This window comes from Salmo trutta, chromosome 6, assembly GCF_901001165.1.
Source record: "Salmo trutta chromosome 6, fSalTru1.1, whole genome shotgun sequence".
In the NCBI taxonomy this organism is placed as follows: Eukaryota; Metazoa; Chordata; class Actinopteri; order Salmoniformes; family Salmonidae; genus Salmo; species Salmo trutta.
The window spans coordinates 25,954,604-25,968,035 of NC_042962.1; the positions used below are offsets into that span (position 1 = coordinate 25,954,604).

General features: G+C 40.7%; 1 protein-coding gene across 1 annotated transcript in view; it reads left to right on the top strand.

The window, feature by feature from the left end:
- The first annotated feature begins 7,441 nt into the window (after positions 1-7,441).
- The window catches only part of tmem108 (transmembrane protein 108), a 65,806-nt gene continuing 59,815 nt past the window's right edge, over positions 7,442-13,432 (top strand). Inside the window, exon 1 of the mRNA XM_029755919.1 lies at positions 7,442-7,669. The gene's annotated coding sequence lies outside the window, so the exon portion shown is untranslated. The remainder of the gene's footprint in view (positions 7,670-13,432) is intronic.

Genomic DNA, 13,432 nt, shown 5'->3' on the forward strand with positions numbered 1-13,432 from the left:
TTATCTGCACGAACCCAGTCTTCACTAAGTCATCCATACATCAATTGTCTTAAAATCATTTATTTACTAAACTAAGTAATTCACAGAAAGCATACAAACAGTTATCGTTACAAAAAAATGGTAGAGTAATGTGCCCTAGTGGGCTAAACCGGCATGGCGGCTTGTTAAACAAAGGGTGATACAGGGCAGCTGAGGAGGCACAACAGAGTTGATAAATATTAACAATTGATATGCTAATCCTTTGCACATGAACGCTCACTCATTCGGAAACAATTGCAATCAATATATATATTTACGCTCAGTGTGTCGTCGGGATCCTTGTTGGATAGTTTTTGTCCTGTTGGAGAGTTTTTGTCCGCATTCTCTCTCTCTCTCTCGGTTAGAATGGATCGTTCAAAGCGACATTTGTTCATGTCGTTATAGAATGGATGTTTTGTCGGTCTTCGCGTTCAATGATACCGAATTTCTAGCTGCAGACTAATTAATATCAAAGACTTGTTATCATTCTGTCGGTATCGATAGTCTAAAAGTTTAACCACGTGGCATGGTTAAACTTCAGTAGAGGGATGCATGGTCAAACCTATTGGCCAACTCGTAATGGAGCGGAGGCCTGGTCTGAAGAAAGAAATTCTGGGTGAGGGTTTTATACTGAACATAGAAAAGCTGTCACATGACGCCTTGTCCTGTCTGTGTCCCTGGAGGTGTGCCGATGACTGAGTTAAGCTTTGTACAGAAATACAATTCTCTCACATTAACATCAGTACATAGCATCTCAAAATATTCCAAATAGTTTTAATCTTATTAAATCATTTTATACAACCATTAGATGTAAGTCTCATCGCTGAGGCTAGTATATAAACCTTAGTGTGGTAATATGGCCATATTGTCTCTAATGAGCCTCACAAAATTGTACCAAGCAGACCAGTTCGTAGCTGGATTCTTCACCGATCTTTTATACCTTCTCCAGAACATAAATGTCATTCGGTTCTCCAATTCTGTGAGGTGGAAGAATCCTTTGTTCTCTCCATGAAAACACTCTGTCTCTTTATACTGTGGCCTGTGAGGCAGGACGTTCCCCTTTGGAATTTTACGACCCCTCTCACAGGGCCTGGGTAGGGGGAGGTAGGTAGGGGGATGGTGCATAGAAAACCCAGAGGGCAACGTCATGACACATATCATCAGGAGTAGGCAGCGCCATAAGTAAGTGAGTAAACTGATATGACTAAGGAGTTAATCAGGGCAATTTTTCCAGAAATAGACAGGTATTTACCTCTCCATGGTTGCAGGATCTTGTGTATTTTTACATGTTTTCTATTAAAATTCATTGTGGAGAGCTTATTTATATATTTTGCGATATGAATACCAAGTATGTCTACTTCCCCATCAGCCCTTTTTATCGGTAAACTGCAGGGTAATGTAAAAGTTGTGTTTTTTAAAGATCCAATACGTAATATTGTACACTTATCATAATTAGGTTTTAGTCCAGAGAGTACAGAAAAGTTATCTAGATCTTCAATGAGATTGCAGGGATCTAGCTTGCGGACTTAATGTAAAACTTGAGTCATCGGTATACATGGACACCTTTGTTTTTAAGCCTTGGATTTCTAATCCTCTAATGCTGTTATTGGATCTGATTTTAATAGCAAGCATTTCGGTGGCCATAACGAATAGATATGGTGACAGCGGACACCCTTGTTTAACTCATCTTGACAATTCAAAACTCTCTGAGAAGTAGCCATATTTACTAATTTACACCTGGGGTTGCTATACATTCTATTCATTCATACATTCATGTACATACTACCTCAATTGGGCCGACCAACCAGTGCTCCCGCACATTGGCTAACCGGGCTATCTGCATTGTGTCCCGCAACCCACCACCCGCCTACTCCTCTTTTACCCTACTGCTACTCTCTGTTCATCATATATGCATAGTCACTTTAACTATATCTACATGTACATACTACCTCAATCAGCCTGACTAACCGGTGTCTGTATGTAGCCTCGCTACTTTTATAGCCTCGCTACTGTATATAGCCTGTCTTTTTTACTGTTGTTTTATTTCTTTACTTACCTATTGTTCACCTAACACCTTTTTTTGCACTATTGGTTAGAGCCTGTAAGTATGCATTTCACTGTAAGGTCTAAACCTGTTATATTCGGCGCACGTGACAAATAAACTTTGATTTGATTTTACCCATTTTATAAGAGAATCACTGAAATTGAAAAAATCCAGGCATTTATAAATAAAATCCAGTCTTACTTTATCAAATGACTTTTCAAAATCCGCTATAAATACCAGGCCTGGGTTCTTAGAGGTTTCTTGATGTTCTATTATTTCGAGTAGTTCTATATTATCTCCAATGTATCGTCCATGTAAAAAAACCTGTCTGATCAGGATGAACAATACCTGGTAAGACCCTTTTAATTCTGAGTGCTATGCATTTCGCTAGCATTTTTGCATCACAACATTGAAGTGTAAGGGGCCGCCAGTGTTTTAGATAGACTGGGTCTTTATATTTGCCATCTGGGTCTTGTTTTAATAATAGAGAAATCAGACCTTCCTGCTGAGTACCTGACAGAATACTATTTATATAGGAGTAGTTAAAACAATCTAACAATGGCGCTTTTAGTATATCAAAAAAGGCTTGATATACCTCTACCGGTATGCCATCAAGACCTGGGGTTTTTCCAGACTTAAAGGATTTAATAGCCTCAAAAAGTTATTCCTGTAATTTGGCCTTCACACTGATCTTTCTGTACATTTTGTTAATTTTCCATTTTTTATATTATTTAGAAAGAATTCCTTACTGTAATCTTCATTCAGTGGGAGAGGATGAAACGGAAAAGAGTACATCTGCCAAAAATATTTCGATATTTAGAAAATATTTAGAATTACATAGATGACTCCGTCTTCAGTAAAGAGTTTATGCAAATTATTTTTGTTAGCGTTAACATATTGGAGAATCAGGAAGAATTTTGTGCATTTTTCTCCATATTCCATCCAGTTTGCTTTATTTTTGTAATAGATTACATTAGATTATTCTTGAATAAATTCAAATTATTTTTGTTTTTCCTCTAACTTATTTTGTATCTCTGTAGTATCATTTTTATTGCTATCTACCTGTACTATTAGTTCATGGATTTCCCTTGTTAGTCTTGTCTCTTTAGCCAGAAACTGCTTTTTTTATTATTGATGAATATTGAATTAATTGAATGACCTCTGAAGGTACATAGAAAGGTATCCCAAACAATAAGGGGATTTGCTGAACCTATATTATACTGGAAAAATTCTGTTATTTCCAATATTCCCATCCATGTGGAAAATCTATAAGAGTTATGTGAATGCCAATTAGATGATGATCCGATCGCATTCTGTCTTCTATTAAAACCTTTTTAACCTTTGATGCAAGAGACAAAGTAGTTAAGACGACTAGCTTGATTAAGTCTCCTCCATGTACAGTTGAAGTCGAAAGTTTACATACACCTTAGCCAAATACATTTAAACTCAGTTTTTCACAATTCCTGACATTTAATCCTAGTAAAAACTCCCTGTTTTAGGTCAGTTAGGATCACCACTTTATTTTAAGAATGTGAAATGTCAGAATAATAGTAGAGAGAATGATTAATTTCAGCTTTTATTTCTTTCATCACATTCCCAGTGGGTCAGAAGTTTATATACACTCAATTAGTATTTGGTAGTATTGCCTTTAAATTGTTTAACTTGGGTCAAATGTTTTGGGTAGCCTTACACAAGCTTCCTACAATACATTGGGTGAATTTTGGCCCATTCCTTCTGACAGAGTTGGTGTAACTCAGTCAGGTTTGAGATGTTGCTTCAATATATCCACATAATTTTCCATCCTCATGATGCCGTCTATTTTGTGAAATGCACCAGTCCCTCATGCAGCAAAGCACCCCCACAACATGATGCTGCCACCCCCGTGCTTCACAGTTGGGATGGTGTTCTTCGGCTTGCAAGCATCCCCCTTTTTCCTCCAAACATAATGATGGTCATTATGGCCAAACAATTCTATTTTTGTTTCATCAAACCAGAGGACATTTCTCCAAAAAGTACGGTCTTTGACCCCTTGTGCAGTTGCAAACCGTAATCTGTCTTTTTTGTTCTGGGATTGATTTGCACTTTTCCCATGGTGTTTATACTTGTGTACTATTGTTTGTACAGATTAATGTGGTACCTTCAGGCGTTTGGAAATTGCTCCCAAGGATGAACCAAACTTGTGGAGGTCTACTAATTTTTTTCTGAGGTCTTAGCTGATTTCTTTTGATTTTCCCATGATGTCAAGCAAAGAGGCACTGAGTTTAAAGGTAGGCCTTGAAATACATCCACAGGTACACCTCCAATTGACTCAAATTATGTCAATTAGCCTATCTGAAGCTTCTAATGCCATAATTTTCTGGAATTTCCCAAGATGTTTAAAGGCAAAGTCAACTTGGTGTATGTAAACTTCTGACCCACTGGAATTGTGATACAGTGATTTATAAGTGAAATAATCTGCCTGTAAACAATTGTTGGAAAAATGACTTGTCATACACAAAGTAGATGTCCTAACCGACTTGCCAAAACTATAGTTTGTTAACAAGAAATTTGTGGAGTGGTTGAAATACAAGTTTTAATGACTTCAACCTAAGTGTATGTAAACTTCCGACTTCAACTGTATATCTCACTAGGTCGGCGTTTTTTAGTCTCCAAATATACACTATTTCTAATGTGTCCATAATATTTCAAATCAAATTTATTTACATAGCCCTTCTTACATCAGCTGATATCTCAAAGTGCTGTACAGAAACCCAGCCTAAAACCCCAAATAGCAAGCAATGCAGGTGTAGAAGCACGGTGATATTTGTGATTTCCTTAAGGGCACGGTGATGATAGTTTGTAGAGTGATTACCTTTACGGTCCATTGAGGTACTTAACACTGTGTTATAGTCTCCTACCATAATGATATAATCATTTGTTGCCTGTAAGTTCAATAAATTGGTATAAATGTTTTCGAAGAAGTATGGATCATCCTGACTTGGACAATATAGATTAATGAGCCAAATCTCTTTTTCATCCACTTTCATATTCAAAAGGATCCACCTTCCTTGCGAATCATTCCTGACTATTTGCACATTCAAATCCATTTTTTTTTTTAATTATCATCATCACACCTTTTGAGTTCCTTTGTCCATAACATACAATTATTTCACCACCCCATTCCTTTTTCCACAGAACTTCATCTAAGGATGTAGAGTGAGTTTCCTGTAAACAGTATATGTTATATTCCTTTTCTTTTAGCCACGTAAAGACTGATATTTTTTATAATCTGCTAAACCATTACAATTATAACTGGCTAAACTTATTTCAGCCCTTACTATAACTAGATACTATTCTCAGTCTAAATTGACCATAATTAGTGCTTGTAATCAGAGGTACTATGACCATCAAAATTAGAGCATTCAAATGTCTGATATTTAGATGTCAAGAAATAGGTTCTAGCAATATTTGTTTTATTCCCTTGCCTGTGAGCCAGTGCCACAGATGTTAGAAAATTGAGACAAGATATGTGTGTAGTAAAATTGAGTAGGTTGATGTGTATGAAATTGGATGTGATTTTGTGAGAGTGTGTACGATGACTGTATAAGAGTAAGACTATAATGTGTGCTGTCCAAATAAATAAGAACTCTCCCAACTTGCATGGTTGAGTGTCTACGTGTGTAACGTAGTGTGTATAGCCTTAATATTCATGATGATAATTGTAATCCATATCCTATCACCGTCATAGTAGCATCATAATTACCTTTAACATCATTGAAAAACACATCCCAGCATTTCCATAGCAATTGACGTTTCACATGATCATGAAAGAGACCTTGCATTACTCTAGAGATGGCTTCACTACAGTACAAATATATTCCGTACAATGTTATTATTCCCCAATGCCCCTATTCTGATATCTTACCCTGGCTTGTTGTAAACATATATAAACTTGTAGACAAATACATTAAAAAGATAGACAAACGAGAAACATATTAAATTATGAGACAGTTCTCGACAATAGAGAGAGAGTGAGAAGAGAGAGTGAGAGAAGAGAGCGAGATCCGGTGTGTGTGTATGTATAAGTCCGTACGTGTAAGCGAGCATGTAATTGAGTATGTGCGTGTTCATATCCACTTCATAGTGTTCAGATATTTTTACAGTTCCCATACTTTCTTTTTTTCGTAACCTGAAGTCCCTGTAGAATTTAGTACAGCCATGGTGTTATGGCGATGTCTCGGAATAGCTGTCCATCTAGAAAGAGTTTGTCCACAATGAGAAAGGCACGCTTACCCTTCTCCCCCCGGTTTTCGACCGGATACAGTCTCTTACGACGTTCGTTTATCTCCCTTGGAAATTGGTCATTGAGACCGAATTTGGCCCCTTTAAGCTCCCTTCCCCTGCTTTTGATCAGCTCCTTTTGTTGGTAGTGTTCAAATTTTGCGATGATCGGTCGGGGACCCTTGGTCTTGTCGCTCCGAGTTCCAATCCACGCAAAAAATGGAACACAAACTTGCAGTCCCAGCCGTAAAGGCTAACTGCCTCGTGCAATCCTTAGCAACAAAACTTTAGTTCTTAGATTTGTTTGTCTTGGATTTGTTTTACATTGGCTGCCCTTCCTTTCTGGGCCTAAACCCAAACACTGAAGAAATTGTCTACATTAAAGAATTTCATTTTGGCCATAACACTGCTGTCATATGTAGGAATGAATAGAAATATTTGATACAATTTGACATTTTGGAGGTTTTTTTACACCTTAAAGATGCCTTATGGGTAAAACCACATACGGACAGATTGGTATAAGATACAGTATCGGCTCTGTTGTCAGGGCACATGTTGACAAGATGCTGGGGAATCACTTGAGGGGAATATTGACCAGCTGAGCATTTTTGAAGTCACCTCAGTGTAGCTCAATAAACAAACTAGGCGTTTTGTTATATTTCAGTCTTCTGTGATGTATATAATGTGTAATATTGGGTTGCAAACTTACATTTCAACTCTACCATACATGGTACATATGTATTTAATTTAAGCCCATAACCATGTGTGTGATGTGTATACTTTTGTCTCAAAGTACATTTGTTTAAGAATACCAAGAAACGCTCTGTGTGGACCCCTGTTTAAGCCACAGGTTAGTGGGACAATTCATGTTTATCCGCAGGGGCTCTTGGAAACCTAGCCCCTAATCTGAGTCGGGACCAAAAAACGGTGCCTGCTGTTGCAGCAATATGTCCTCATTAAAATTCCGCGGCTGTACTCACGCCACGAAAATCCAACAGTCCTTTAGTACCTTGTGCACCCACACAGTAGCCTAATCACATATGATGCGCCTCATATTTGTGAAGCCTGTTACCTCCACCAAGTGGTTATTTGCTAGCGTTGTCAGGTCCAAGGATTTCAGTGGAGGCATCCCCGCCATCCTATTGTGTTGAAAAAACTGAATGGCTCCTCCCGGGCAGCAGCATAGAGCTCCCTCGGATTGAACATGGAGCTCATGTGACTTTCTGGTTTGGAACCAAACACGTGCGCGCGGCTTGTGTGACCGGAGTGGTGACACAGCGGCTTTTTGAGATTCATTTGACTGGGATACGCGGAGTACCCGACGTACCGACGCACCTTGTGTAATAGGTAAGCGGAATCATTTGTATGGCCCCTGGGCTATTATTTGCTCAAATTGTAACATGTTTCGTGCATTAGTGAGTCGATAGTCGATATATGCATCACTGGGTTACTAACCTCGTGTTTAGATGTAGCTACTCTGCCGTTTGTTGTTACATTGTTACAGCCGCGGTACAGTTATTTTCGCGCGCGTAGCCTATGTGAGCGCGATTGTCTGCGACTCTTGAATGTTTTCAGGAGACTCTCACTCTATCGGAGTAATGATATCAATAGGCCTCCGGGCTACTCGGGCAACTCTGTCAAATCAATGAATAACCCATTCCTCAGCTATTAATTACAGTTCACGGTTGTGAGAGCCAGGGGAACACATTCCCCGAGTCATGGTTTAGAAACAAAGACGCTCAATAGCTGGCTAAAAGAGTAATTGCTGAGTTACTGTATCTGACTGGTGGTGTTGCCTCGGTGTAAATCGGTTCTATTTCTAGAAGACTGTTGCAGCACTTGGCCTGAGGGATGACAAACCTGATGTTCTACAGTAGGACAGTTATTGGGGAGAGATACTGTAAAAGTACTGTACATTCCTGTTAAAAAAGGATGCAGTGCAAACAACTGTGTGTACATTTCCACCATCATCAAATGCAACCGAACCATTTTATGTCGTATCATTGGAATTTCTTAGCCAAGTTAGGGATTCATCCATGCATGTGGAGACTTTGTGAGGTGGGGGCACATGGACGTTTTCGTGATTGACCCTGAACTAATGACCAACCGGTGTTCTCAAGTAGACACTGAATGCCTGACCTAAAACCCAACAGGAGCGGTGATAACCTACAGTAAGCTCTAGAAATATCGGGACAGTGCCTCTTTTTGTTGTTTTGGCTGAGTACTCCGGCACTTGGGATTTGAAATAATACAATGACTATGAGGTTAAAGTGCCGACTGTCAGCTTTAATTTCAGGGTATTTTCATCCATATTGGGTGAACGTTTAGAAATTACAGCATTTTTTTTATACATAGTCAACCCATTTTAGGGGACCAAAGGTATTGGGACAAATTAATTTATCTGTATTAAAATAGTAAAAAGTTACATATTTGGTCCCATATTCATGGCATGCAATGACTACATCAAGATTGTGACTACACATTTGTTAGATGATGCATTTGCTGTTTGTTTTACATGCGTTTCAGATTATTTTGTGCCCAAAAGAAATGAATGGTAAATAATGTGTATTATTTTCTATTGGGCACAAAATAATCTGAAACACAACCAAAACAAACAGCAAATGCATCCAACAAATGTATAGTAACATGCTTGATGGATTCATTGCGTGCTTTGAATATGGGACCAAATACATAACTTTTTACTGCTTTAATACACATAAGTGAATTTGTCCCCATACCTTTGGTCCCCTAAAATGGGGGGGACTAAATTTGTCACTGTCCCAGTATTTTTGGAGGTCACTGTAGGTCGTGTTTACTGAACCCTGAACCATATTCATCGTAACAATTAACACTTCATCTAACCTCGTCCCCAGGCTATTGCATTTGGGCGGAAGTGTCTGGGAACGAGATTACACTTCATCAAACAGACTGTTTTACCACTTGACCGCTAGTCCCATGTCGTAACCCATCCATTGTTGTTGTAGCTGACTGGTTATAGAATGTATTATTTATGAAAACTACTGTGTATGTGAAACTGACAAGCTGAGAAACCATTGAGAAGGAAGACACGGCAGAGACGGCAAGTACAGTTTTCTTCCATTAAAGGGTAAATTCCCGCAGGACCGATGGAAGTGCAATATAAGCGGCACTCTCTTAAACAGTAAGACGATTATCTTCTCCCTCACTTTGAAGACCTTTTTAGCTGGAAACCTCGGCTTTGTTTCCTCAGCAACAGTGAGGTAGTAAATTGTGTAGTTGGTAAGTGCGTGTTAATTGAACCTGCTGGTCACTCTTACCATTGTGATTGGAATGTTGGTCCCCAGTTCTCCACAGAACCCCCCCCCCCCCCCCCCCCCCTCCATCCTCTTTGTTCTGTGGATAATCCACTGCTGTGTGCGGGGGAAGGGGCGGGGTCATTAAGGGGCGTTGACATCTGTAGCTGACAGCTTCCTTGGGGTCCATTTGACATGCTGTATGTGGAGCTCAGAGACGGGTTAGTGAAATACATGAAGGACGCCTCCAATCCAAGGGACTAGGTAAACAAACTAACCCGCAGGATTGCAGTCTCTTTCGAATTTAGATTGTCTGTCACCCTTGATGAGTTAGCTACGTGAATTTGTCAAGTCAAAATGAACTGTTTTAATGCTGATCCAGGTTGTCCAAGATAAAGACCCAATGCTGTCATTGTTTACCATGACAAAGAGAACCAAAATGTTGTGACTGGCTTTTATTCAATCCCAATGTTATGGTGTCCTAACTGGAGGAGTGACATGTAGAGGACATGAACCATTCCTTCTGGGAGATTAATGGGTTATCCCGGTCCAATCCCCCATGATCCTTTCTGATTTGCTTGTGCCGGAGTGATGGAGGGCAGACCTGGGAAAGTGTATCGACTGTCTGATATTGACAGCAGCTGCCTCCCAATTTCTAGACCTATCTGTCTTCTCTCATCTAAAGGAGCGTCAGGGGACCAGTGGTTGGACATCCTGCGGTCTTATCAACATTGTCAGGAAAAGTCTGCTTCGGCAGTAGAAAACACCCGGAAAGTATCTACTTTCCCATCCAAAACATCAGGCCCACTCAAACAAACTTATCAGGGATGGTTCAGGAAAAGGGAAAATCTGGTGTCTGGCTCTGGGTTGTTGAGAAATACGGTAGTAGTGAAGCTCTGTGTTTGCAAGACCGTGTGAAAGTGTTGGAATGTAGGCTAGTCAGGGCATCAGACTACATAACAGTCCCACAAGAGCCCCCATGACTGGCGGAGCATGGTACGACTAGGCCTTACAGCATGAGGTGGAATTCACCCCTCTGAGTAAATATGGCCCCCACAAACTATACATGCTCAGGGTAGACTTAGAACTCACTACCTTTAGTGCTGACAAAAGCACCATGCTGGAAAAACAGGATTTCATAGAACAACAGAGGGAAGGAAAAACAGCCACCTGCTTCTCCTTTCCTCCATTTTCTAAATGTCACACAGCATTAGCGACTAGCGATGCGCTTTCAGACTCGGCTGCCTTAGAAATGAGTTCCGTTTAAGCCGAAATAGTTGAGGGTTCACACACAGGAACCGCAGGAGTTGGTGACACGCTGAAGACTGTTTGTTTGGAACAGCGAAAGCGCTCTATTCGAACCAGGAAGAAAAGTACATTTCCCCCGTAGCCACTTATGATCCTATCAGCTAGCGAGCGCTCCCATAGGAGATGGAGGAGCGTTGGCCAGCCAAGCAGAACGGTTAGCCTCGCAAAAAAATGGCTCTCAATGGTGGTGACATTTCAAAAGCCATTATACTGTATAGAGACCAGTATCAGACTGAGGTCTGTCTGTGCATTGGGGGGTATCAGAGTGAACAGTGATATACCAACCACCGGACGCTTTAGGAACACAAAAGGCCAGGCCAGTGCTAGCAGAGGCCCCAGCTGTACAATCACATCAGCAACTACAGGAAAAGCAGTGGTAATAGATAAGTAGCCATTATGTTGATTAAAGGGCCCGATGGGCACAGGGAGATAAGAGCGCAGGCAGTGGCCGGCCAAGCATGAAGACGACGTGTTTACATTGGAAATTCCTTACATTCCTTGGCTGCAGCCACGTCGATACGATTCTACACCTCCACCCACAGACGCTCGGGTCGTTCATCCCCTGTGCCAATGGGGTCCCCCAAGGGGAAGGGGTAGGGTCCTCTCCGGGCAACTTCTATGTGACGACACGCTGGTCTAATGATCCTCCCTAACTTCCAATGGAAGCTCGGCTAAGTCATCTTGCAAAAGCCCCCCTGGGTTAGTCAATATCTTGTTCATATGTTTTCAGTCTCTAAGGAAGTATCAGCAGCAGGTTGAAGCGATTGTGCCTTTAATTCATCATACATCCTGTTTACTGTTTTTCAGCATTGGCTGATCTTACTCTCCACAAAACACAAAAACAAGAGCTGGCTTAGATATTTAACCTGCTTATGTCAAACTCCCAGATGATCCCCAGTCCCTCTGGAGACTAAGGACCAGTAATTCCCAGTGGATTTCAACAGGTTTGGACGGTTATCTCAAAGAGCTGCACTCAAGCCTATAAGACTATTGGCCAAGACAGCCAGCAGATACTGTATATTTTCTAATCTAGCCTACATAAGGACTTTCAAAGCTAGAGTCCTTAGTTACATACATTTTTTTTAAATTATATACAGTACATTCGGAAAGTATTCCCTTCTTCCACATTTTGTTACATTACAGCCTTATTCTAAAATGTATGAAATTATGTTTTCCTCATCAATCTACACACAATACCCCATAATGACAAAGTGAAAACAGGTTTATATACATTTTTAAAAATGTATAAAAATAAATGAAATATCTTATTTACATAAGTATTTAGACTCTTTGCTATGAGACTCAAAATTGAGCTCAGTCTTTCCATTGATCATCCTTGAGATGTTTGTACAACATGGAGTCCACCTGTGATAAATTAAATTGATTGGACATGATTTGGAAAGGCACACACCTGTCTATATAAGTTCCCACAGTTGACAGTGCATGTCAGAGCAAAAACCAAGCCATGAGGTCGAAGGAATTATCTGTAGAGCTCCGAGACAGGGTTGTGTCGAGGCACAGATCTGGGGAAGGGTACCAAAAAATGTCTGCAGCATTGAAGGTCCCCAAGAACACAGTGGCTTCCATCATTCTTAAATGGAAGAAGCTTGGAACCACCAAGACTCTTCGTAGAGCTGGCCGCCTGGCCATACTGAGCAATCGGGGGAGAAGAGCCTTGGTCAGAGACGTGACTAAGAACCTGATGATCACTCTGACAGAGCTCAAGAGTTCCTCTGTGGAGATGGGAGAACCTTCCAGAAGGACAAACATCTCTGCAGCACTCCACCAATTAGGCCTTTATGGTGGAGTGGCCAGACGGAAGCCACTCCTCAGTAAAAGCACATGACAGCCTGCTTGGAGTTTGTCAAAAGGCACCTAAAGGAGTCTCAGACCATGAGAAACAAGATTCTCTGAACTCTTTGGCCTGAATGCCAAGCGTCATATCTGGAGGAAACCTGGCACCATCCCTACGGTGAAGCATGGTGATGGCATCATCATGATGTGGGGTTGTTTTTCAGCAGCAGGAACTGGGAGACCAGTCAGGATCAAGGGAAAGATGAACGGAGCAAAGTACAGAGAGATCCTTGATGAAAACCTTCTCCAGAGCACTCAGGACCTCAGACTGGGGCGACGGTTCACCTTCCAACAGGACAATGATCCTAAGCACACAGCCAAGACAAGGCAGGAGTGGCTTCGGGACAAGTCTCTGAATGTCCTTGAGCGGCCCAGCCAGAGTGCTCCGCATCCAACCTGACAGAGCTTGAGAGGATCTGCAGAGAAGAATGAGAGAAACTGCCCAAATACAGATGTGCCAAGCTTGTAGCATCATACCCAAGAAGTCTCGATGCTGTAATCAAAGGTGCTTCAACAAAGTATTGAGTAAAGGGTCTGAATACTTATGTAAATGTGATCTGTTTTTTACTTAATACATTTGCAAACATTTCTAAATTTGAGCTTTTTCATTATGGGGTATTGTGTGTAGATTGTTGAGGGGGAAAAACAATTTAGTTTTTCACAATTGTTAACACAC